Raw genomic sequence first — 25,479 nt, 5'->3', positions numbered from 1 at the left:
AGCAACCTTAATTTTGTATTTTATTGACTAATATGATTATTTCAATACTGTTATAAATCAAGGAGAAGATGGACCTTTAAAGGAAAAGTGTCAGCTAATGCTAAGCATTATTAGGTGAGGAATAGAGAACGTAATACCACTACACAGGTTCGGAGGGAACTCACAACCCGAGTGTGCTGTGACTATGAAAGTCTCATTCCTCATGTCTTGAAAAAGGCTACTATAAATCTGAACTATGACTCTTTAGTCTAGAGAAGACATTTACAAAATATGACCAGGGACAGCTGTCCATTTTCTACTCCAGTACAAGAACTAAAAGGGCATAAAATTAAACTAGCAGGTAGTGGGTTCAAGTTGAACACCAGGAAGCACTTCTTCTCAATTGTACCTGCTCTGCAGAACTCCTTCCCACAGGATGTTTTAGGATGGTTAGAGAAAGAATGTACAAAGAGGACAGGCACGCAATACTTTGTCAGAACACTTTTTGACCATCCCACAATTTGTGGCTGGAAAGATAGGTCAGGAAACATAGGGGGCAGGCTACGTGGGGTAGCTTTTACAATAGGAGAAGTCACCGAGGATCCGTGGCAGTCAACGTATTCCCGAATAATCAGGAAAAATAGTACCAGCGAAGAAACAAATTTGATGCAAAAGCAGAATGATCCTGGTGGTTTTCTCGAAGCCACTGGCCCCAGGGAGAAAACAAATGCGGAGCCGGAGGGACTGCTGGCACGACTGAAGATGGCGGTCGTAGGCGAAGCGGGACAGAGGGTGCCAGGAGCGTCACCGGCCTGTGAGGGACGCTGGAAGGGGACCTGTGCTTCTCCCGTAACGCCGGGGGACACCTGCGCCCGACCGTGCTGCCAGAGTAGGAACAGTCTCTCGGGAGGGCGCTGCCTCCCCGCCTCTGTCGGAAGGTTTCATTTCGCCGTGTGTGGATGGAGGAGCGCCTGCCGCCGGCTGCCCGCTCCCCTGGGTGCTGGGCGGGCTGGGCGGCGGGGCGGGCAGGAGGCCGGTTTGTCAGCACCCAGCCTGGGACGCTTTTTGGGCCACCGGCCTTCACGCTGCTCGGCCTATCTCCCACCTCAGGCCGTGCCCAGGAGTCTCGAGTCTCCGGCCTCCGGGGAGTCCGCCAAGAGCGCAGCACTGCCCGGAGGCAACCCGGCCCCCCTGAGCCTGAGCCTGAGCCTGAGCCTGAGCCTGAGCCTGGGCCTGGGCCTGAGCCTGAGCGGGCGGGCCGGGCCGGGGCGACTCGGCCAGGCCTCCGGACGTCACCTTTACCTGCGAAAACAGGTCCCGCGGGCCGCAGCAAACACCCGAACTGGATTACACCAAACACCGGAGCATGGACAGACCTCTGGCTGACTAACAAGGCTGGAAAATCTGCACCGTCACCCTCTTTGGCTCACAAGGAGAGAACGAAGGAGGGAGATGCTGCGTCCTACTTCAGCCAGCTCCTTCTTAGAAGTTAATGCTGAGAAAGCACCATCAGATCCTGCTTGGAAAGAACCTGCAGCCTGCTGAGTGTGCCATTCCTGTGTTTGCCCAGGCAAGGTTCTAGTCATTAAGCCTCCTCACTTCCTTCAGGTGGTTTTAGTTTCTTCCAAAATAGACGCACAAATCTCAGAACTGTGAAATAAAAACCAGAAATTATGTTTCTGCCTCCATAAGCCTAAGCAACTCGTGACCTGCAAGGATGTAAGGATAGGGCCCCAACCAGTGGGCACGATAAATTTAAGAGTAGCTACAGGAAGTGTGGTTGACCACTACGCGGTTTCTAGGGAAAGGCAGGAAAACTGGAAAAAATGTATCCTCCCCCTGCCCCGCAGGAAGACCCTAGATTACCCTGAGCCTAAGTGTGAAGAAATTCTAGAGTTGCTCACTTTTAAAGTATGGCTGTCATGTACTTTGATTCCCCTGAATAGATCCTCATTTTTCTTTTAGAAATGAAGTTCAGGAAGAAGCTGAAGATTTCATACTTTTGTCTGGATTGTGTGACAACTTGTTTGCAGCAGCAGTTGTAACTCTGAGTGGGCAGCCTGCTGTGCGTGCATAGATGAACTCCACAGTGTCCTCACAGAAGTTCAGTGCCCCCAGGTAGTGCCACAGTAATAGCACTAGTGCTACACAGAAAGTCTGTGCGTATGCAATGAGGCGAATACTCTCAGGACACTTGTCATAGCTGCATGGATAGTATAGGTAAGCAAAAGCAGCAATTTCAACCACACACACACACTGCACTTGCTGTGTATGCACTGGAGTATATCTCTTCATAGGATCCTTGATAGAATTAGATCAATTCTGGTTTGAAACAGCTTACATGATAACTAAGCGGGACTTTAATTTAAAGAATATCTTAAATATTCAGCAACTCTTAAGAGAAAACTAACTTACTGAATAGGATTCCAGAGAGTGAAAGCACTTGAGAGTTCTTGGGAATTATCTGGAATGCATTCAAAAAGATATGGTCCTGTTTGCACTTGTGATGTATCTGCTGGTATGGCAAAGTGGAACAAGCATCTGCACCTTATGTGTGTGCAAAATGGGAAGCCGAGGGTCTACTGATACAGATTTAGAGTCTGCGGAATAAAAACAGTTTCAAGAGTGACTGCTTGTGTCTACATCTGTAAGGAAAGATTACCATAGACTCTGGATACAAACAAGAGTTGAAGAGGTTGAAGTTTCTACACATAAGGAGAAAAAGCCTGAGCTACTCAAGGTATGTTACCTCAAACACACAGGCAGCTGACTTCCTAGACCAAAAGGATACTATATGGGCAGGAGTTTGTTTATGGAAGCAGAGAGGTATGCTACCATGTTCCGTTTTATTCCATATGGCAGTTTTCCTTACAGCTACTCATCTAGAGTGCTTACTAGTTAGTAGCTATTACCATTTATACCATTATATATAGAAAAAATTTTAGATAATAGGTAAGGCAATGTGATGTGCTTTGCGTGTTTTCTTCATGCTGCAGAATTAATATCTTAATCAATGACATGGAGAGTGGGATTGAGCACACCAGCAGCAAGTGTGCTAAGCGATGCAGTTGATCTGCTCGAGGGAAGGGATGCCATCCAGAGGGACCTTGAAAGGCTTGAGGAGTGGGCCCATGTGAACCTCAGGAAGTTCAGCAAGGCCAAGTGCAAGGTCCTGCACCTGGGTCAGGGCAATCCCAAGCACAGATACAGGCTGGGGAATGAATGGATTTAGAGCAGCCCTGCGGAGAAGGACTTGGGGATACTGGTGGATGAAAAACTGAATATGAGCCGGCAATGTGCACTTGCAGCCCAGAAAGCCAAGCGAATCCTGGGCTGCAACGAAAGAAGTGTGGCCAGCATTTTGAGGGAGGGGATTCTCCCCCTCTACTCGGCTCTCGTGAGACCCCACCTGGAGCACTGCATCCAGCTCTGGGGTCCTCAGCACAGGAAAGACAAGGACCTGCTGCAGCAGGTCCAGAGGAGGGACATGAAAATGGTCCAAGGGCTGGAACCCTTCTCCTGTGAGGAAAGGCTGAGAGTTGGGGTTGTTCAGCCTGGAGAAGAAGAGGCTCAAGGAGACCTTTCAATACTTAACTAATACTTTAACTAATTTGAAATCCTTCTACGACAATGTCACCCACCTAGGGGATGAAGGGAAGGCAGTGGATATATTTTTTCTGAATTTTAGCAAGGCTTTTGATACTGTCCCTCACAGCATCCTTCTGGACAAGTTGTCCAACTGTGGGATGAGCAGATACATGGTGTGCCGGGTGAAGAACTGGCTGCACAGCAGGGCTCAGAAAGTTGTAGTGAATGGGGCTACATCTGGCTTTTGACCAGTCACCAGCAGTGTTCCTCAGGGTGCAATTCTAGGGCCTGTCCTGTTCAATGTATTTATCAAAGATCTGGATGCAGGACTTGAATGCACCATTAGCAAGTTTGCTGATGATACTAAACTGGGAAGTGCTGTTGACTCTCTCGAGGGACATGAGGCCTTGCAGAGCAATCTAAATAAGATTGGAACATTGGGCAATCATCAATGGCATGACATTTAACAAGAACAAATGCCAGGTTCTCTACCTGGCACAGAGTAACTCTGGACACAAGTATAAACTGGGAGAGGAGTGGCTGGAGAACAGCCCTGCAGAAAGGGATCTGGGGGTGCGGGTCGGCAGCAGGCTCAACAGGAGCCAGCAGTGTGCGCCGGCACCAAAAGATCAAACTGCATCCTGGGGTGCATCAAACACAGTATAACCAGGTGGCCAATAGTGGTGATTATCCTCCTGTATTTAGCGTTGGTGCGGCCTCACCTTGAGTACTGTGTGCAGTTCTGGGCCCCACCATTTAAGAAAGATGTGAAGGTACTTGAATGCATCCAGAGGAGGGCAAGAAAGCTGGTGACAGGGCTGGAAGGCATGTCCTATGAAAAGCGGCTAAGAACTCTGCGTTTGTCTAGTTTGGAGCAAAGGGGGCTGAGGGAGGGCAACCTCATTGCTCTCTGCAGCTTCCTGAGCAAGGGAAGTGGAGAGGGAGGTGCTGATCTCTTCTGCCTGGTATCCAGGGCCAGGACGACTGGGAATGGCTCAAAGCTGCATCAGGGGAGGTTCAGACTTGACATTAGGAAACATTTCTCTACAGACAGCATGGTCAAACACCGGAACACCTAGAGAGGTGGTCGATGCCCCATGCCTGTCAGTGTTTAAGAGGCATTTGGATAATGCCCTTAATAATATGCTTCAACTTTTGGTCAGCCCTGAATTGCGCAGGCAGTTGGACTAGATGATCATTGTAGGTCCCTTCCAACTGAACTATTCTATTCTATTCACTCTGCTTAAAGGGGGCTTATAAGAAAGATGGAGAAACACTTTTTACCAAGGCCTGTAGTGACAGGACAAGGGGCAACAGTTTTAAACCGAAAGAAGGCAGGTTTAGATTGGATGTAAGGAAGAAATTCTTTATAATGAAGGTGGTGATACACTGGACCAGGTTGCCTAGAGAAGCTGTGGATGCCCCATCATTGGAAATGTTCAAGGTCAGGCTGGATGGGGCATTGAGCAACCTGATCTAGTGGAACGTGTCCGTGCACAAGGCCAGGGGGTTGGACTAGGTGGTCTTTAAAGGTCCCTTCCAACCCAAACCATTCTATGATTCTATGATTCTGTTAATTGGTTGGCATGCTTTAATTCCCTGATCTGCAACAAGAACTATACTAGGTTGATGAATTCTGTTTGCATGAAGAATGCTGGTTTATATATATATATATAAATATATATAATTGATACGGTGCATTTGTGTTACACCATTTCTAAGCCTTAAAAAGTATGGGCAATTTCTGTGAAGAAGTCTCTCAGGAACACTTAGCATTGGCATCATCCCAATAATCTCCTTCTAGCTTCTCATGTGCTGCTCTCTATCTACAATGAATATATTCTATGCTTTGCATGACAAGAGATGCACAAAATGATTGATACTCTTTCAGTAGTCTTTCAAACTACTTCCCTGTCAATTTAAGCAGAAGGGGAAAAGTTAACTGGAACCTCAAAGGTTATTATCTTTCATCACTATGGTAAGCGTGAGCTGATCTCAGGTCAATGAATAAATGAAACTTTACAAAAGTGATCTAGGTAGCTCCTAGGCAGAAGCTCTGCTAAGAATGCTAATTCACTATGAGGAAGCAGAGTCACGTGAGCTTTTGGATTCCATGCACTTGCTTGCAGTCTTTGCAAGTACACTCCTGCTACTGTCCATCTTGCGGAATTCATCTAGATTCTGCATTTAGGTAAGGTATTTTTTATGGGTTTTTTGCTAAGTTGCAACTCCTGGGAATAGCTATCTGCAACTGGCAGAACTCTGAGATGCTGGCTCAAATTTGATGTTGTTAAGCTGCCAACTGCAAGGCTGTGTCTCTAGTTCTAGGTCAAATAATCCATCATTTGATAAGTAATTCCCCTACAAATTAGCTGAAAATGATAACATACCATTTATGGCCAATATTTGTTTGCCATAGTGAGGTTTCTAAGATATAATTCTTTTTTTAAACTACTGCCTCTTTACATCTATGTTAACTAGTTTTGATCCATTCAAAATGTGTCAGTTACCACAGTGCAATGCTGGATTTTGTGGAGTACCACTTCACATGCCTTAGAGAAGATGAGATATATTATTAAGTATGCAGTGTTGCCTTGTTATTGTTTGACTCTAGAACTACATATTCTGTTTATTTTGTAGGGCATTCAGGATGTATAATGCCAGGAAGGGCAGCTGAGTATAAGTACTTTCTCATTCTCTCTTAAACCTTTGGCTGTTGTCATGTAGGAGGCCTGGAAAAGCAAAATGAAGGAATTATTTGGCAGAAGCAGCAAAATTTGCGTGAGAGCTCTGTGACATGCATAGCCCACGTGGGCCCTTACTTCCTTTGAACCGATTGTCAAAGGCTCTCATTAAAGTTAGACAGCACTTCTTCGCTTTTATGCTTTGGTTCCTTTAGCAGGAATTCACTGAACACCTTGTCAGATTTCTTCAGTCCAGAGTGACAGAAGATTAGGGCACACATTATTTACTAGTATTCTTGAGTGATGGCTGTATTTTCCTAGATTATGGTGGCATCTAAAACAAAAGAGGGACTCCAAGAAGTTGCCTCTTTGCTTGAACTTCACCTGCAAATCTATTTTCTGCAGCTTCATTCACCCCAGAAAAAGACAGATGTCATATTTTTGAAAATCTGAACCATTACAACTGTCAAAGAAACTAAGCCACAACTGGAAATATACCAAATGTATATGGAAGCCTGTAACTACTGTTTAATAGAGAATTTCACTTATTTATATGCTTGTTTATTTTATTTAATTAGGAATTTCATTTTATTTTAATTGCTAGTCACAGTTTACAAATTTTTATGACACAAGCTATAGGGAATTCAGTGAAAAGTGAAGATGCTAAAAAGACTAATGTGTGGCACCCCCACATTGCCCTTGAGGGTCTTTATAAAGGGTAGTAAGATATTCTGTAGTCCAGTTATAGTTCAGGAACTGAACTGTATATGGTTACAGGAGGAGAAGAGATCACATAAATCCAGCATCTGCAATTGTGAACAAGCTATGTGACATATGATCAGTCCAAAAGGAACTACTGAACATCCCTCCTTCCATTTACATGACAAGTACTGGAAAAAGTAAGACCCTAAAGACCCTTAGTACAAAAGCTCCAGAACCATAAAACCTACAATGTACTACCAGAAGAGAACAGGAAAGCTCAAGCACACCACCGATGTCTCTCATGCCTTCAGCAGCTGCAACTTTATCAGGAAAAGCATCCCAGGAAGAGTACTGCCCCTATACTGTACAAGAAAGCAGAGGACTCCTATTACATCCTGCCAATATGACCTGGGAAAAAATACCAGCAATTGTTTTAAACTTGATTTTATGAGCAGAACACACCAATACGGGACCTGAGAAGTTCTTTGAGACCACTAAGCATACTGGCATGTGCCAATACTTTCCTGCTGTTCAGTCCCTGTTGTCTTAAAGGAAGATGAAAGAAAAATTCCAGAAGCCAAATTAGGTAGCAAGGGGAAAAATTCTAACTTCTTCCCAGCACCTAGCCCTTAAGCCTTGGGTAAATTAAATATAAATAAAGTGCAAACAAACTATAACCAGGGGAGCAATTCAGGTGTCTACACACAGGTGTTTAATGTCACTTCAGATGCCCTAAGGCATCTTGCCTGGCCTCCAGCTGCTGGTCAAGAAGGGTGTGAGTCTCTCATAGGGCTTGTGCCACATCTGCTGTGTTTTAGATACCCTAAGGCACCCAAAATGAAACTAAACACCAAAGTCTAGGAACCAGGATTGCTCCTCAAGGGTCAGATTCATTAAATAAACGCAGGTGTATAACATGCCTACATGCAAGCTAATTGCCTTGTGTTCCCCTTTATACTTGATGGAGAATAAGTGAATAAAATCAGAGCATGGGTTGAGATTCATCTTCTAATATAGATGCTTACATTTGGCCAAGTCTTCTCTTAATCTTTCTCCCAGAGACATTAACAAATCAATCTTCCAAAGCTTCAGTGCTCAGTCTTCAATTTTTTTAACTCCAAGATTACCTTTATCCTCTCAGTTGTACTTTCAAACCTAACTTCTACAGTACGACAGATCAGTCTCACTCAACTTCAGGCATCTTCATTGCAGAACATCTCCATGAATGTCTGATGTCCATACTACTATTGCCAACCACCAAAATCTAGTCAATACAGTGAAGTGAGTAATCGTCTCACACTAAAGTAGACACCCTCATCAATGCTGATGAATCCTACCATTACTGTACAACATTTTGTGACCCATCAAATTGTACTAATAGTTCTTCTGTACTCTGTTGCAGGTCCATTTTAAAATGCAGGATCACAGCTGAACACAATATTCCAATGGTTCTCTTACCAATGCTGTATTTGAGACAAAACTGCCTCCCTATTCCTGCTTGTACATCCGTGGATGTTGCCATGGCATTGCACTGCAGCTCATTGGCTACTCTGATACCCATTAGTTTTTGCAGTGGTTGTTGGGATACAGTCTCCTTTTTATAAAGAAGAAATGGATTCTTAGTTAGTACGTGTAATAACTAATTGTGATGCATCAGCTTATGAAGTGATTTAAGTTCCTCTGTACACCTGCCCTATCTTCTATCTTTACTTACTTTCCCAATAACCAAGTACCTAAAAGCTTTATCACAATTGTTTTTATACTTCATTGATCAAAATATTAGAGATAAAATGTAACACTGAACTTTGTGCAAGTCTGTTAAAAACAAATCTATCCAATGATGATTTTTTTTGAAACAAAACTTCTTAATAATTTAAAGTGCCTATTTTAATTTTGAACTGTCTGTTGTCTAGTGTATATCACAACTGCTTTTTAAAAGATTAGGAGTACATGAAGGGGGACTATTATATCATCTGATGTAATACTGCAAACCATTAGCTTAGGATTACCTTTTTACAAGGGCATGTAGTGATGGGACAAGGGGTAATGGCTTTAAACTGAAAGAGGGCAGATTTAGATTAGATGTAAGGAAGAAGTTCTTCACTGTGAGGGTGGTGAGGTACTGGACCAGGTTGCCCAGAGAGGCTGATGGATGCCCCATCCCTGGAAGTGTTCAGGGCCAGGCTGAATGGGGCTTTGAGCAACCTGGTCTAGCAGAAGGTGTCCCTGCCCATGGCAAGGGGGGTTGGAACTAGGTGATCTTTAAGGTCCCTTCCAACCCAACCTGTTCTATGATGCTATGATTCTATGAATATTGCAAGTCAATGAGTAGCTGGCTTGCATATTGCTATTTTAATGTATAGATGGAAGAGCAGTAGCCATGATTAGCATGCAGCACACAGTCCTACTCTACAAAAAGCCTGACTGATAGTAGAGAAAAGCACAGCTGAGTAGAGTAGAAAAGTGCAGGTATAAAGGGCAAAAAAGAGCCAAACAATCTTTCAGCCTGAACACCCTAATCATTTGTACACACAGGTGACAACATTCCTCCCAGTAACTATATTTTAATATATATATTAGAAAGATCATTTAAAAAAAAAAAAAACAAATAGCTGTGAATCAACCTTTTTCTTAGCAAGTGACTTCAGTGTTCATTTCCTTTCATTGCAGTGAAAATACATCTTATTTCACAAAGTAATCTTTAACTTCACATTTTAACTGTATTATAATGCCTCTATTCACACGATTGACAAATTACCTAATACCAGCTCTTTTTGTCTGTTCAAATGCAGTGTAAATCACTTCTCAGCTTTCTCCATGATAGACTGAACAGACCTCCTGTTGGTAGGGTTTGTCTCCTGTCCCTGGACAATGTTTGTGGCTTTTCCTTAAGAATTCTCTGAACTTTTTCTGGTAATTTAATTCATTCTCACATCACTGAATCTTCAATTCTATAATTGCAACCTTCATTCTGGATTTCTGTATATCATTTTATATCTGACAGTATTAAAATACATTCAGTCAGATAGCAGCATTGTGATTTTTACTGTTATTCAGTAAATATGAGATTTATAAACATATTCACTGTTTCCTCAAACTTTGTGTTACCCTTGAACTTTACTGAGCAGCACTGGAGAAAGACTCAATTACTGGTAAGTCTGATAAAAATGAACATTATTAATAACTTCTCTTCAATGATTGATATTAATAAATTACTATTTCATTAACTACCTAATGCAAGACCTGGTAATTTAGCATAATGTAGGATTTTAATCACATTTCAGAAAGCATTTATTTAGATGATTTGGAGAAGTCGAAGCTTATTAAAATAAGTATACTTACACCTTCACCAACCAAAACTGTGTATTTCCTTGAATCCCAGAGGCCACACAATTAGATCAGGGTTTTTCCTTCGTATAAATTACCTTGCACTGGCAGCACATGGTTTCATTTGCATTATCTTGGCCTTTCAGCTCACTTGGTTAGTTTTTTTCCAAAGTTCCCTGCAATTATCTCTGGATTTAATAATTTTAGTGTTTATTACCACTTACTTTCAGTAAACTTTGTGAGAGATCTTATTAATGGTCTTTTGAAAGTAATGCACTTTTTTACTCCCTGAAACGATTTTAGCATATTTATCCAGCTAACAACTGGCCATTAGGGTATGGATTTGTGATCAAATTACTGCGAAGTAAACTAAGTTTGCACAAACATAATGATCCACAGTACCCACCATACACGTTCCTTGTCATGAATGAAAGACGATTACTTCTTCAACAAAAGTGAACTGTAATACCTTGCATTTACCGCAGGGTATTATAAAGTAAAGGTACATGCATGCAGACAGCTGCTATGTAATCGTTACTCTGTGATGACACACCTGTGCGTACAGCGTTTTTGTGTGCACCCACATCCTTAATCTGAAACTGCATTCAAAATAACGTATTTCCATCAATTTTCTCTGTGTAAATTACTGACATGTCTTTTCCTCACATAAATCCTGATGATTTAGATTATAATCCTCCAGAAAGAATATAGTTTTTCCCAATCCCATTCCATGCAGTATACTATACTTTATACTCCTGTGTATTGTCATCTTCTATACTAAATGTTTGTAATGTAAAAGCCCCTCTGAACATCTTTGCATTTCACCTGCCATTTACTCGTGTCAATTTCTGTATTTTCTTTCTGGTTTCTCTAAATAAAGAGTGCACAAATTCTAAGTCTCTCCAGGCTTCATTCTCACTATGTCTGAACCCTCACTTTACTGTATGTTCCTGGGAGAACAGAACATAAAATCAGCTGTACTGGATCGGATGAAAGGTCCATCAAGCCTAGAAACCCATCTCCAACAGGGACTAAGAACAGATGATGTGGAAAACATATAGGGACAGGCCAAGCATTTATGATGCTTCACCAGCTCCTCTAAGTCAGTTTTAGCTACTTGAGGCTCAAGAACCTCCTGACCCAGATATGCTTTAATGACTGTAGATAGCTTCAAAGGATTTTGCTATCATAAACTCACACAGAGGTTCCCTAAACCCATATAAAATTTCAGCATCTATAACAGCCAGAGGCAAGGAGTCCTATAGCTCAGCAATACAGTCAAGAACAGTCTCCTTCTCTTTTGAATCTGCTGCTTGTACTTTGGTTTTTTGCTTTAGATAGGAAAATCAACATCTATTGACCTGTGTCATGCCACTCTGATTTTATACATCTGTCAACTCTCCTGTCACTCATCACCTTTCCAGATGGAGAACCCTAACTTACTCAACTGTTTCTTACATGGAAACTGTTCTGTGCCTCTGATGATCCTCCAGTCTAGTTTCTTCTCTGAATTTGTTTCACTCTACTGTATTCTTTTTTGAGATGGTGGGACTGGAACTGCAAGATGGAAGTGAAATATATTGTGTTTACATTCCATTCCTTTCCTAATATGTCATTTGCTTTTTGACCACTAAGGAGCAATGAGCATCCTGCTCATTTATAGGATAGAATTACTATGCTTTGTGTTTTTTTCTTTTAGTCCTGTTGTTGCTGACCTGCCCCAGTGACAACCAATTGATTTTCCTGAATCCCAAGAGGCTACAGGCAAACAGCCTTGATGGTTTGGTTGAATACACAGTTACAGTAAAAGATTCTGATGAAGAGTCAGAATCCCATTGTACTAGATGAAGTACCAGCAATTATTAAATTGGGTCTTGCTTAAGATGGTCTCATAATCTAGGCCCCATTAGACATGATAAACAGATGAAAGAGAAAAATGAGCCGAGAGGTACAAAGGAACAACTGGCAGATGTGCAAATTTAGCATTGTACATATAATCAGTTGTGGAATTAAGTGGTCTGTAGACACGGTATATAAGGACACTGTATATAAGCTTCTATAAGGACATCTGAAAAACAACTTTTGATGGAGTTTCTTAACGTAAGGAGAAGCATGGGAGAACCATCACAATGCCTAAAGGACAGGCATCAGTAACTGGCATCAGACAGATAAAGTCTGTTAAGGAACCGTGTGCATGGCCCATGTGGTCCTCCATGAAGAGCACATGGACCAAGATGAAATATTTGTGAATTTATTTTTACAGGGATTCCAGACCAGCTTTCATTTATCATTTGACAAGTCACCACATGGGCTCCCATCTTCTCCATACAAGCCCTGCAGTACTTTGCATTTACTGTTCCTCTGATTTTGCAGTCACTCAGAATTGGTATTTCATTAAGTCAGGAAAAAAAGCACTGATCCACAGTATCTTCTCTCCATGCATTCTAGAAGGCTGTTATCATTATTTGGCATTTCATGCAGTTCTCTGCTATCCTAAGCAATCATTTAATAAAATCATGTTCATAAATTTAGAAGTATCAAGAACACCAGTCATAATCAGAACCTTACCGTATTAGATAATGAGTGAACTGAAACTACAAACTTTAGTTCCTTCGCAATAAATCCTTCCTCTAAGTATAGTAGATGGGACAATGACAAACACAGACAGGTACACAGAAGGCTATAGAAAGAAGCAAGTACTCAGTACACCAGTTCTTTAGAACTTACTTTTTAGCATGCTAATATAGGATAGCTGTTGGGGTTTTTTCAGGAGGAAGCTGAAGGAGAAAAAGAAGGTAGGCTTTGTAGCTGTTTATGAGTAACTCCTCCCATGCTTAGGGGCAGTGGATAAAGGAGAGCACGAAGGAGCTTGTTGAAAACTTAACAAGTGGGAGATGAAGGCTGATATAATAGGCTGATGAGAGGCAGAATTCAATCTCTCAGCAGCAAAGGTCTCCTCCACCCGTCTGCCTGGGCTTTCCCAAAGACACTGGGTTGGTTGCTACTGTGCCAACGCACCTCTGCACAGGGAGTACTAATGCAATCGCTCACCTCCTCAGCCAAAAAAACATTAGCAGGGGAGAAACAGGAGGAGAGAAAGAAGCATGCAGCTATCCATGTGCAATTATCACGAGCTTTTTTGGAGGAGGGAGTCTCCAATGGAAATTTCCTTTTGGCTTGGCCTGAGGCCTGCTTCTGTTCACATTGGTGTAATCGGGAGTGACTTTACTAGCTTTGATACTTATCACAAGCATTCGGTTTTTGTGATCCGCAAAAGCTATCAGACCCTCTTAATATTCGAAAGAGTAAGCAGAGATGTGATCACAGTCTACAACTATCTCTGCACAGAAAAACGTTCAACCATAAGGAAATGTTTAATGTAGGCAGAGCAGGCAAAAGTAACTGACAGATGAAGCTAGATGTAAAAATTCTCCTTTTACCTCTGGATTAATACTAAGAGCAGACACTGGAAAAAGTATAGACCTATTGGTTTGTGCATCATTTGCTGCCTGTCCATATCGTGTTCCATTTCAATGGACTTTTAACTTTTTTTTTCCTAAAAGACTAGCATGAAATTCTAGTTTCAGCTATGCTGAGTGGATGCCCTACAGATTAAAAAAAAAAAAAAAAAAAAGAACCTGCATTTTTCTTGATTCTTTGTGCCAGGTGTGAATCAAGAGCGATGGACTGTATTTATCCAGTGTAAGCAAAAGGAAACTGGCTCAATGTTTCCTTTCTCTCTCATCTGCTGCTGCCTGATGTCAGCCCCTGCTGATGTCTCAGCACCTCAGGCTGGCTCTATCTTCCTTCCCAATGCTGACTCCAGTGCTTGTTGTTACGTGTTTTGCCTGCACAGCAAGTTCCCAGACTGCCTCTCTCAGATGATCACTTCCCTGGATGGACCTGCTTCTCTGCTTCAAGACACTCCCAAAAGCTGAGGCCTTTGTCGGTCTTTATGCACCAACGGAGGGAACTGCCTGAGAGGAAGCAAGGCTGTATCACTCCAGCTTGAAAGGGCTAGTAAGATATGATCTCTGCCTGAGACCCCATGCTTATGTGCAAGTATAGGCACGATTTGCTGGGCTTAAACACCTTGTCTTTTCATTGCCCTGGATACCAGCAAGAAGAGAAGGGCAACACAGACAGAAGAATTTACTTTAGCCTGATGGACTCCACAGCCAGCCACAAAACCCCTCTGTGCTATTACCATTTGAAGGACTCCCAAACCCTGGTCAAGAAGTTAAAATGATTTTGAGAGTCAACGAAGCAGCAAATGGTACATCCATGAGAAAAATGTAAAGCAGCAATTTCCAAACAGTGATCCAGCAGACAGGAGTGTGTGGGCCACAGCTGCGCCATGCACCGTGTTTGATGACATCACTTACATCTCTTATGGTGGGCTCTGAAAAATTTTCAGGCTTCCAAAACATCTAGAATGCCTGGAGTTTAGAAATCAATTATTTTTTTAAAAAATTATTTGGCCTGATAAAATAGAAAAGATTATATGAAGACAGGTTGCTAATATTCTGGAAGGGTCAGTTTTAGAAGAGGACAGTAATGCCTAAGGTAAAACTACTTGAGCAGACATTGTGACAATAAGACATGGAAAATGTTGCTTTGCTCTCAAGAAAAGGTTGTACTAGGTAAATGATTTGGGGAGGGACCTGTCTCCTGGCATATGGTTTAAGGTGTGAGTTTTTTTAATTCTGCATTGGGTGATGGAGGGACAGCTAGTGCCTTCTAATCCTGCTGCAGCAGACTGAATAACCTATATTAACAGTGACAGATATGCTCATCTTTTCCAGAAACTACTCCTACATGTGCTAGCTTTCTGTACTACGGATTGGACTTGTGCTGAGAAAGGATCTCTCAGTTTAAGGCCTCTCACTTGCCAAGCTCACAGTGATGTGCCTGTAGCACCTTTAGTTTTCAAGTGTACCCCAGAATTTCCTGGTTTAGCCATAGCACATTGCCATGGAAATTTTACAAGAGCTATGGCAAAGGATGCTGGTTACCTTCCTATTACCTGCTCTTCTCACCAAGCAAGGATCAGATACATTCCCCAGAACAGTATGGTGAAATCTGGGTCATAGTCTGAATTAGAACCCTTTCTCAGCCACCACTGTGTCTGCTAAGTCCTCACAGCAATTATTTTTCCTTTTTCGAATTTCCTTTCTGTATTTTCTGCTGAAGTCTCTGTGTTCTCATTCTCAATGTTCTTTCAGTTTTAGGCTGTAAGCTCAAAGCCTGTTGTTACTGTTAATATTTCTGTTTGGAAGATGAAAATACGGAATTTGTTATTCCTGTTACAATGTCATGTATACAACCCCCAGGCCTTTTCTTTTGGTCACCTGACCAGCCTCTACTGATCACCCTGAGTGATTGTGATCCTGTTCCTTACTCTAGATGGTCTTATAAGGATCTCAGTCATCATTTAAAAAAATGGTATGTCTACCTGCTGTAGTCTAGGAGTTTCACTTCATCTGAAGTCACGGTCATCAGATGAGAAATTGCTTCAATTAATTTAATCAATTCATTCACTGAGCTTCCAGAGATTACAACCTTATCTTCCATATTACATACATTTGTCAGAAGACCCTACAAACTGGCATAATAAACTCTTTTTGTGTCTAAGGTGAGTAGTAAATGGACTGAATGCTACAGGCATGTGGCAGAGTAGAACTGGGAGCCCAGTCAGCACCTCAGAACACCTACTGGACTCCCACTCGCCCCTGCTTAATAGTCAGTGCAAGGGATCCCACAAAATATTCTTTGCTGGACAATCAGAAAATTAGCCGGACAATCAGAAAATTAGCCAGACAATCAGAAAATTAGCCAGACATTCAGAATGTCCAGGGGATCTTCCTACAGGCCAGAGGAAAGGAAAAGTAGCAGAAAAATTACATGTCGTAATTTTCCTTGTGAAGTGGTTATTGAGACAGCATGTCAGCATGTCCATCTTAACTGTCCTATGCAATAAAGGGTATGGAGTGGCATGTGTAAATCCAACCTGTAGAGAGTCACTAGGACAAAACCTGATGTTTACAGCTACTGAAAAATGAAATGTGATCCTGTGTGCAAAAGGGGCCTCTTACAGAGAGCAGATTACCTGAAGAGATAAGATTCACAGAATCATTTAGGTTGGAAAAGACCATTAAGATCACTGAATCCAACTGTTAACCTAATAATGCCAAGTCCACCATTAAACCATTTCCCTAAGCTCCACGTCTACGACAGCAATGCTCATGCCAAGCTTACTCTCTCAATCCCTTTCCCTGGATTTTTATTTACTAGGTAGCAGGTATGAGGAAGTCTAAAACAGAGAACCTCAAGAAAAAGTCCAACAGCGTAAGGTATAATTTGGCGGAGAACTACATGCTGCCCTTGACTTTTACTTTCCCCCACATCCTGATTTTAGAAATGCAGTCATGAAATTCCTATTCCTCATTAGGGTTACAAAAATCCAGCCAAACGGGGCCTGGTAAGCGGTCCAAAAGTGTTCCATTTAACCGAAAAATACAAGGAAGTCCAATACTGCAAGGAGTGGAGGTGAATTTCAGTTGCTTGGAAAGTTGTGACTGCCTGAAAAATGATGTATAGAACACAGGTGTCCTTGTCCTCAAGCATGACACTGCTCTGGCACAATCATACCAGACTCTGGTACATGACACTTTCACTTTTTCTTTTCACCTGCAATTTTCCCTACAACCACACAAAGAGCATAACTTTTTTTTCCTCAGAATACTACTATTTCCACTGCCAGGTGACAGCAAATACAGGTCTCTCTTAGTCCCTCAAATACAACTCTAAAGCCCCTCAGACAAATGGGAGTTAGGCCAAAATGCAAAAAACTTTCTCTCCCCAAAATGCAGACCTTCTGTGGCCTTGTAATAGGGTGAATGTTATCATGCTATGCTTTTTCTGTCTGCTTGCCTCTTCAGCCAATGAAAACACATGCTATCGTAGGCTGTGCAAAGGGATCCCAGGCCACCAGTGTTCTGCACCGCTTAATTGTCACTGCTCTGTTTTGGAGCTAGTTTGTTGTCTAGAGTTGTTACTCATGTATGTTTGGCCTCTATCACAGACGAGCTTATTGCAACTTTTCATGAATTAGATGTCTTCAGCAGAAGGATGCTATAGACACTTCTGTCCCTTTCCAAGTGCCTCCTCTCCCTCTAACTGTTTTAGAAGATAGAGAACCTCGGTCCTCAGGCCAGACAAAAGCCATAATTGACATTAGTCAGTTTAGAGTGATGGGAACACAAGACCTTCCCCTTCCTCTCTGCTCACACACAAAACCTGAGGTCTGTCAGACAGGCTCACATCTGTGGAAAAACTTAGTGAGTATATGCACGTGTGCCTGTGCACGCATGTGTCCACACGCATCTGTCTGTGCTTTTGCATGTACGTGCATGAATGTCTGTGTCGCTGCTTGCAAGCCATGTCGGCAGACAGCTACACACCCATGCGTGTGGAGTGAGGTCAAAGCAAGTAAAGGCGCGGTGGGCCTCAGGAGCTGTTTCTTGGCTCTTAGCCTACTGCAGACCTTGGCCTTTCCAGCGCTACCACCAGTGAAGTCCTCTTTGTCCCAATCTCTTGACCACACATCCCTACAGCGTTTCCTACCCAAGCAGAAGGCCAGCTCAGGCTCTATCGTGGGAAGCTGGGCCAGGCTGCAAGATCTCTTCCCGAAGACTGGGATAAGTTCGGAAATATCCACTCCTTGGGGCTTTCTCACAGGAGACGGGGGACAAGTTCGGTTAAGTGTTCACTAAGCAGTTTTGACCAGGCTACCTTAAGACTGACAGGTCTCTTCCCTCACCAGCCCCAAAGCCTGCTGTCTGTCTGTGCTGGGACGTTCTCCCTCCCCCCTTGCCTCTCCCCTCTCCTCCTGGGACCCTCCTTTCTCCCACGGGGGCAGTCAAGGCGTGGCTGGGAGCTCCTGCTGCTGGAGCCTTTCTGCGTTGAAGCGGCCACCTCCTGCCCCCAGACTGCCTGCAGAAGTCCCTGCCCCAGATCCCGAGCGCCCAGCCCTGCGCAGAGGAGCAGGACAGGACCTCCCCAGCCCTTTGCCCGCCAACTCACGCAGCCATTCAGGTACCCCAGGAGGTGCCAGCACTTCTCCTACCTTCCCAGGTGAGCCAGGGCAGGTGGTGGGTCGTGCTCTCCGGCTCTCCGCTCCCCTGGACGTGCCTGCAGCCTGATTCACGGGCACCTCTGAGCCAGAGAGAATCAAGCTCCACCCAGGGCAGAGGGTGAGTAAGAGCGAGAGAAAGGCAAACTCCGGAGAGTTATTCCCTCCCAAGGATTGCAGGGGAGCCAGAGATAAGGGCTGCACATTCCTGAGCCGCAGGCGGCCTCTCCCTTCCCGTCTGCCCTGAGCTTGTCAGACCAGCTCGGGCCTGGCTGCGGAGCAGGCCTGGGAGCAGACTCGGTGCTGGCAGCCGGGCATGGACCCAGGCCACCGGTCCCAAAGACTCGGCCCAGCACACCTCAGTCCATCAGCTGCCCAGGGAAGGAGGGTTTGGGCTCATCAGGGACTTCTCACGCTCCGGGGTCCATTTCGGGGAGGCAGCGGCGTGCTGCAGTAGTAGCTCCTGGGCAAGGGCACCATTGCAGCAGGAGCGATCAGGGTGCAGGGCCCTGTGCCTCCCTCTTCCACAGCAGTGTGCTGGCAAGCCTGCAAAGGCTACCTGTGCCCCCACCCCAGCTCCCTGGGGGTGCCGTGCAAAGGGCATCTGAGGCCGTACCCGTGGCCTCCCTGCTTCCCCCCCCATAACTGCCACTCGCGCCCCGGCCTCGCTGATGGAGGGGCAGCCTGGCTGGCAGCGCAGCCTCCCCTGCAGCCGGGCCCACTGCGGGCGCAGGCGGAGAAGGGTTAAGCGAGATTCCCCGCAGCCCCGGGCGTGGCAGCTCCTGTTATTTCGCCTTTCATGTTCTATCTTATTCAGCCTGGCAACCGCCGCGGCTGTTGTGTGCCGGGCGGTGCCCGGGCGGCTAGGAGGGCGCGGCGGGAGGCGGCTCGGCGGGAGGCGGCGGTGACTCAGGCCTGGCAGCCCGGTTCTGGCGGGCCCGGGCACCGCGGCGGGTGGGGGCAGGGGCCGGGACGACACGGGCGCCGTGTGATGGAGGCGGGGAGGGGAGCGGTGCCGCTCGGCCGGCCGCGGGCGGGCGGCCGGCCGGCCTCCTTCCGCGGCGGCAGAGCTCGCCCGACGGCGGCCTCCGGCGGGAGGGCGTGAGGGAAGGAGTCCGCGCGTTCGGCGGCCGAGGGATAAGCGCCGCAGCAAGGCCGGACACGCGCCCGGCGGCGCTAATGCGTGGTGGAATCGCACGTACGGCGCAGGGAGTGCGTGCCCACACGTCCCGTCCTCTGCGCTCCCTAAGGCCCTGTACCTGTGTGGCCGTTTGGTGTATGCATTATAAAGAAGTAATTTAATATTAAGGTGCCAAGGTGAGAGGGGGTGTCCTCAGAATTCGGAAATAAGCATGGTGATACAGACTTCAATTACGTATTTGTAGGCTATTTTTTCTGTAGGAACTTCACTCAGTGTGAAGGATGGAGAGTACCAACTGAGGAGGTAACCAGTCAATACTGCTTTTAATCATCCTTCACTGTGTTGCCCTGGGCGTTATTCACCACATGCCACTTAAACACCGCATTGAATGGAGTTACTAACTTCCACGTAGGTGTTGCCATGCAGTTCACCAGTATCCTACTGGAATGCTCCACAAACATCAATTAACTTCTCAGTACTCAATTGGGCTGTGATGGTGTGATTATCCCTATTTTGGAGGAAAGGAACTGGAGCAGAAATATTACATTTAAAACGCTACACTTGCTGTAAGTAGTTCAAGGTTTCAAGAATCACACCTTTTAGGGTCTCCGGCAGTTAAGGATGTAAGGAATGCAGGTTGGATGGCCATCTATACACATAAGACAATCTTAATTCCGTAATTCTTTTTTCAGTGATTTCAGCGTCAAGTACCTGCTCTCCAGTAGCACATTATTGTGTGACTAATGTCTTTTCTCTGCCTTGTTCTATTCTCTTCCTCTCCTCTTGGGTATAATTCTCTATGTCCTGGAATATTTTGCTTTGATAGGGCTTTTATATTCTGTTCTTGTTTTTAATGTGCAGGTTGCTATCTGTGTTAGAAAAGACAAGATCAAAGAAATGTGTTTTGAAATACAAGTAAGCATAAGCAAATTTGCACTCTGATAGACAAAGTTCTGTTGTGCCATTGGGATGATTATGGCAGTCTTTATCAGAACATCAGATGAGCTTTGTATATTCTGTGTGCACACAACTTAGAATTTGGGTGTTTATCCAAAGAGAAGCCAGTGCAAGTAGTACTTGGTCGTTTAATCTTCTTGTGGTTAACACGCTGCTGAGGAAATATTCTGCAGTATTCTGTAAAGTTAAGGTCTGATTGGTTAATCCAACTCATCATCCAGTGGGATAGGACTGAATCCTCTAGGAGAAAGTGTTATTCATTAAGAAAGAAATAATAGAATAAAGTCAGAATAATTTTGGTTGGAAGCATCTCTTGGGAGTCATCTGATCCAACAGCCCTACTCCCTGCAGATCTCATTAGATTAAGTTATTCAATGCCTTGCTTGTTTGTTTTTTGAGTGTATCCAAGAACAGATCCCACAGCCCCTGTGGGCTCCTGTTCCTGTGCTTGACACCCTCACAGTGATTTTTTCTTTCTAATATTTAATGGGAGTTTTCTTTAAAGCTGCATATGTCTGAGAGTCTGATAATGCATCTAAACTACACACTGACTGCTCCAATTGTATGTACCTTCAGCCAAGGAAGTGTACATGTGATAGAAAGCTTTCCAAAATACTTTTCATTTACCTAACATTATAACCACTTTCTTGCTCAGGTTCTGCTTTGACTAACTGGTTTTCATCCATGAGCTGATCTGAACCTTCTGTGCTGTCTTGATAATGTAGGCAGGCTGTGGCAAAAGACAGGTAGGGCTGTGTGCATCACTTGCATGCTGCTTGTCTTTGAGCCATGTCATCTGACCATTTTCCCTAAGTACAAAGAAAACTGACATTGTAAGTGAAAGGTCTGTTACAGACATGCAGATGATTCCTTCCCTGACTGAAGTTATCAGCAGTTCAGTCATAACTGGCACTACAGTTTTAATGCAGCATCTTTTAAGAAGGATGTATGTCAGACTCACAGACAGCACAGCCTAGGATATACTTCCTGAGTTACCCAGTTCTCTGCTGCCAATGCTGAAAAAGCAGTTTTAGCACCCTTGTCTTAAAGAAATTTCAAGGTCCTTTCATATTCAACTCGTAAGTCTGAAGAGTTACACTCACCTCTTAATTTGTCAGAATTTCTCCCTTTTGTAAGTGAGCAGCTTAGATACAAGCCTGTTTTTATTCATCCTTCCATTTAATTTAAACTGAATCAACATTCAAATGGAGATTTTTTTTTTTTATGGTCAGAGTTACAATAAAATCTCTCTTAGCAAAACAAAATTTTAAAGTATATCCCTTTCTACTGGTTCTAGGATTATTCTGTGAGGAAGTTGTTGGTTATCACCTGTGTGTCTGCTTAGACCCAGCCATTGTTACTACCATCTGTTTTCCAATCTGTGTCTGGGAAGTTAAGGATTTTCGTAATTTTCAGTAGCATCATTCCTCTTTTAATACCTCCTGATAATGTATTTATGGATATAAACCTTTTGATGCTCTTTGCAAACTGCTGGTAGGCTCTCAAATTTATGTGCACCTGAAGAGATCACTTTATCCATTATTTGGTTTATTTACATTATGTGGTTGCACATATAATTGCTGCCCTATGATCTTTACCTTCATTTCCATCTTCCTATGCAGAAAATATCTTTTAAAGTCGTGCTCCAGTTACGATTATTATATTTTTATTGTCATCTTACAATGCAGAGTTTTATGCTTAAAGCTTGGCCTGTGACTATTTTTTGTGCTTCTTAGGTCTCCTAGATTACTGAACAGATAACTCCACACTTGAGTTTGGGATACTCATGTCCAAATCTGGCTTTAGGGTGCTTGAAAGCAGACTGGAAGGCTTCAGGTGTGCAACACAGCTTCTGCATAGATTTATTTTGTTTTATTCAGCCACTGTGTCTTCAATTTCTTCTTCTTTGTATTGATCTCCTGCAGGATGCTAGAAAATGGAGATGCATAGACAGTAGGGAAGGAAGAAACTACCTGAAGGCTAACATTCACGGTTGAGGCAGATCTATCAAGGTAATGATTCATCAGTTTCTTGGCTTTGCTTCCTGTGGACGGGGCATTTTTGCTCTCTAATAGAATGTAGAATTTTATTTGATTATTTAAATCTTTGAGATAATGTATCTTTTCTGTTATCAGGAAACTGCAGAGGATCTTTTTTGAGGCCCAAAAAAGTGATGAGATTGCTGGTAGTGTCTTGGTTATGATATGGATGTTTAAGGCAGAATTTACCAGGCTGAACATTGGTGACTGCTACGTAGGTGTCTACATCAGGGCAAGTCATCCCATTCTCATTTGATAGTGTTTGGAGGGCTTGTCAATATGTCTGTGAATTCAATCCAGACCTTCAAAACCAGAAAGATGAACTGCGGCTAAACCCCACTGGGTACAGAGGGAGCCAAACCATCTATCTTGGATATAGACACCTAAATTGAGATCGGATAAACAGCACTCCTAGTCTGAAGATGAGATTCAGAATGAGTTGAACCAAACATGATTGTAAGGAAAGCAAGTTTCAATACGAGTTTGGGGCTTTTCCATGTATGATACTGGAAATATGAATTCTTGAAATCCCCCCAAAAGTCAAATCTAGATTGTTTCACAAAAATTTTCTACAAGATTTCAGTGTGTGGCTTTACAAACCTTTTATTCCTTAAATAATAATGATTTGTAATAGAGCCTAAAATTATCTGTAAAGGAACTTAAAAATCCATGTGAACTTTGGCTCTAGATTCTATCAGCAAGCAAGGTCCTACTTGAATTACTCTTCTTGGATATTTGTTACTTGAGGAAAATCCCAGTATAATGGCATTTGCCTTCATAGAGTTTATGGTCAAAACAAACTCTTCTGTTTCAGCCTTCTATGTCATACCGTACATAGAATTTAATCTAGTTAATTTTGCATTGAGTCTGATAACCTATATTTGACTAAAGTATTTCTCAGTAATGTAACTAAAATAAACATATCACCTTTCAATCTTCTCTTTAATTTATTAAATCTCTTGTTTTCTGTTTCCGCCTATCCTTTAAACTGTATTTGTGGACCTTTTTTGTTCCAGCTTTTCAAAACTAACTTAAAAATCTGATTAGCAAACTCAACACTTACTTTTACTTTTAGGTTCACTGTTGCTGTATACATCACCAAAATTATAGTGCTATTCCAAGGTCTGTAAACTTTATTTGAGTACGTTTGACATCTCCTGAGCCAGTTTCCATTGCACTCTTGAGTGAAAATTATCTAGAATGGCTGATTTCAAGAAGGGTATTCCTGATGGTCTAAAAAGGCCTTCATCATCACACTATAATATGATGATATTACCTACATCTTTCCAATTGGTAATCAGTAATAATGTTTTGCTGCTTTTTTATTCTGAAGGTTGGTTGTGTTTATTTTTCTATATTATTTCCAAGATAATATGGGTTATTTTTAAAGAATCCTCAGCCATTGCATTCACTTGTAAATTTTGTTTGCTTTTTTTACTAATTATAATGTACGTATGCATTGTTATACTGGATTAGTTTAGTAATGCATCTAGGTAATTACTATTTGTAACTAATGTCTTCACCAGGGCTCTTTTATGCTAACTGCCTTCAAACAAAGAGCCAGTACTAAAGAGACATTTGCTGTCCCAGATTGTTTATAATCTGGGTTAATGACATGATGCGACGGGGATAAAACAAAGAGTATGAAATGAATGAACCTAATTTCAGATTGTAGCAGTTGCTACAGCTGTTAGACTTGAGCACTCTAAGAGTAAGCAGCAAATGACACTAACAGTGAACACCTTGAAAAGGCGGGCAGGCCACTGCATTCTGCTCACACCAGTCCAAGAGAGCTTGCTACTCCATCCTAGAGAATTTTTTCTGGATCTGTATTGCAACTTGGTGATACATTGGGCTGAACCCAACACATAGCACAGGCATGTGTGTGATCAGTAGTGGTATATTGGGTTTACGTGGCAAGGTTTTGGTAGCTGGGGGACTGCAGGGTTGGCTTCTGTGGGAAGAGACCAGATGCTGACACCATGTCAGATGGAGCCAGTTCCAGACAGCTCCAAGACAGACCCACTGCTAGCCAAAGCTGAGCCCATCAGTGACATTGGTAGCACCTCTGTAATAACAAATTTAAGAAGGGGTAAAAACTGCTGTGCAACAGCTGGGAGAACTTTGCTGCACTGCTCTTTTAAGGAAGCAACACAGCACACAAGGTTGTTGATCAGGCACACGCTAGAGTATTTCTGTGAACTCCATTGTTGGCAATAGCCTGAACAGAAGTCCTATTAGGGATCCCAGCAGCATTTAGGAGGGTATTGCACAAATTTGTGTTTTGAAGTGCCACAAAATTGACACTTGGATCTTAAAAGTTTGTGCTCATTTGGCAAAAAGTGACTCTTTTTTCCTTTTTGCTTAGGGACATTCAGGCTTCTAATCTGCAAAGGAATAAGTATGCATAGTAAATTGCACACACATTCACCTCAACGAGTTAAATAACAGCAGCGGCGGCAGAAGCATAACCAAAACCGATGCTGTGGCATCAAGTAATTTTGGTGAAGTTACATTGAGTTACTTCTGTTGTAAAATAAATGTATATAAAAACACTCCACTATCTTATGCAAATGAGCCATACAATTAAAGAGTCCATGAAGCCACAAAACTTCCATTGCTGGTTATCGCTGCAGTACATAGGCTTACCAGAGATGGGGAGGATACTGAAAACAAAGAAGAATTTGAATAGCTGAGATGCCAACATTATGCATAAGCTGTAAGTCAATGCAGGAAACCCAGACCAGGGTAATTAGTTGAGAGAGAGAAAGAATTCATCCAAAATTTGAGGAAGCTGCTTGAAATATCATTATTCCATCAAAAATATTACTGGCTTTCCTTGGGTGGTCCACAGTAATAAAGATGCTCTGTATTATTATATACTAGATTGCATCTTGTATTTCATTGGAATTTTTTTGTTTCTAACAA

The 25,479-nt window shown here is 43.1% G+C and overlaps 1 protein-coding gene across 1 annotated transcript in view; it reads right to left on the bottom strand.

Annotated features, from left to right (window-relative positions):
* The window catches only part of FAM83H (family with sequence similarity 83 member H), a 32,624-nt gene extending 13,913 nt beyond the window's left edge, over positions 1-18,711 (bottom strand). Inside the window, exon 1 of the mRNA XM_052788038.1 lies at positions 18,409-18,711. The gene's annotated coding sequence lies outside the window, so the exon portion shown is untranslated. The remainder of the gene's footprint in view (positions 1-18,408) is intronic.
* Positions 18,712-25,479: the final 6,768 nt, after the last annotated feature.

The sequence above is a fragment of the Harpia harpyja genome, chromosome 5 (genome assembly GCF_026419915.1).
Source record: "Harpia harpyja isolate bHarHar1 chromosome 5, bHarHar1 primary haplotype, whole genome shotgun sequence".
Lineage (NCBI taxonomy): Eukaryota > Metazoa > Chordata > Aves > Accipitriformes > Accipitridae > Harpia > Harpia harpyja.
Note: the sequence above shows the minus strand (reverse complement) of the source record. Positions and strands in the feature narration are given on the sequence as shown.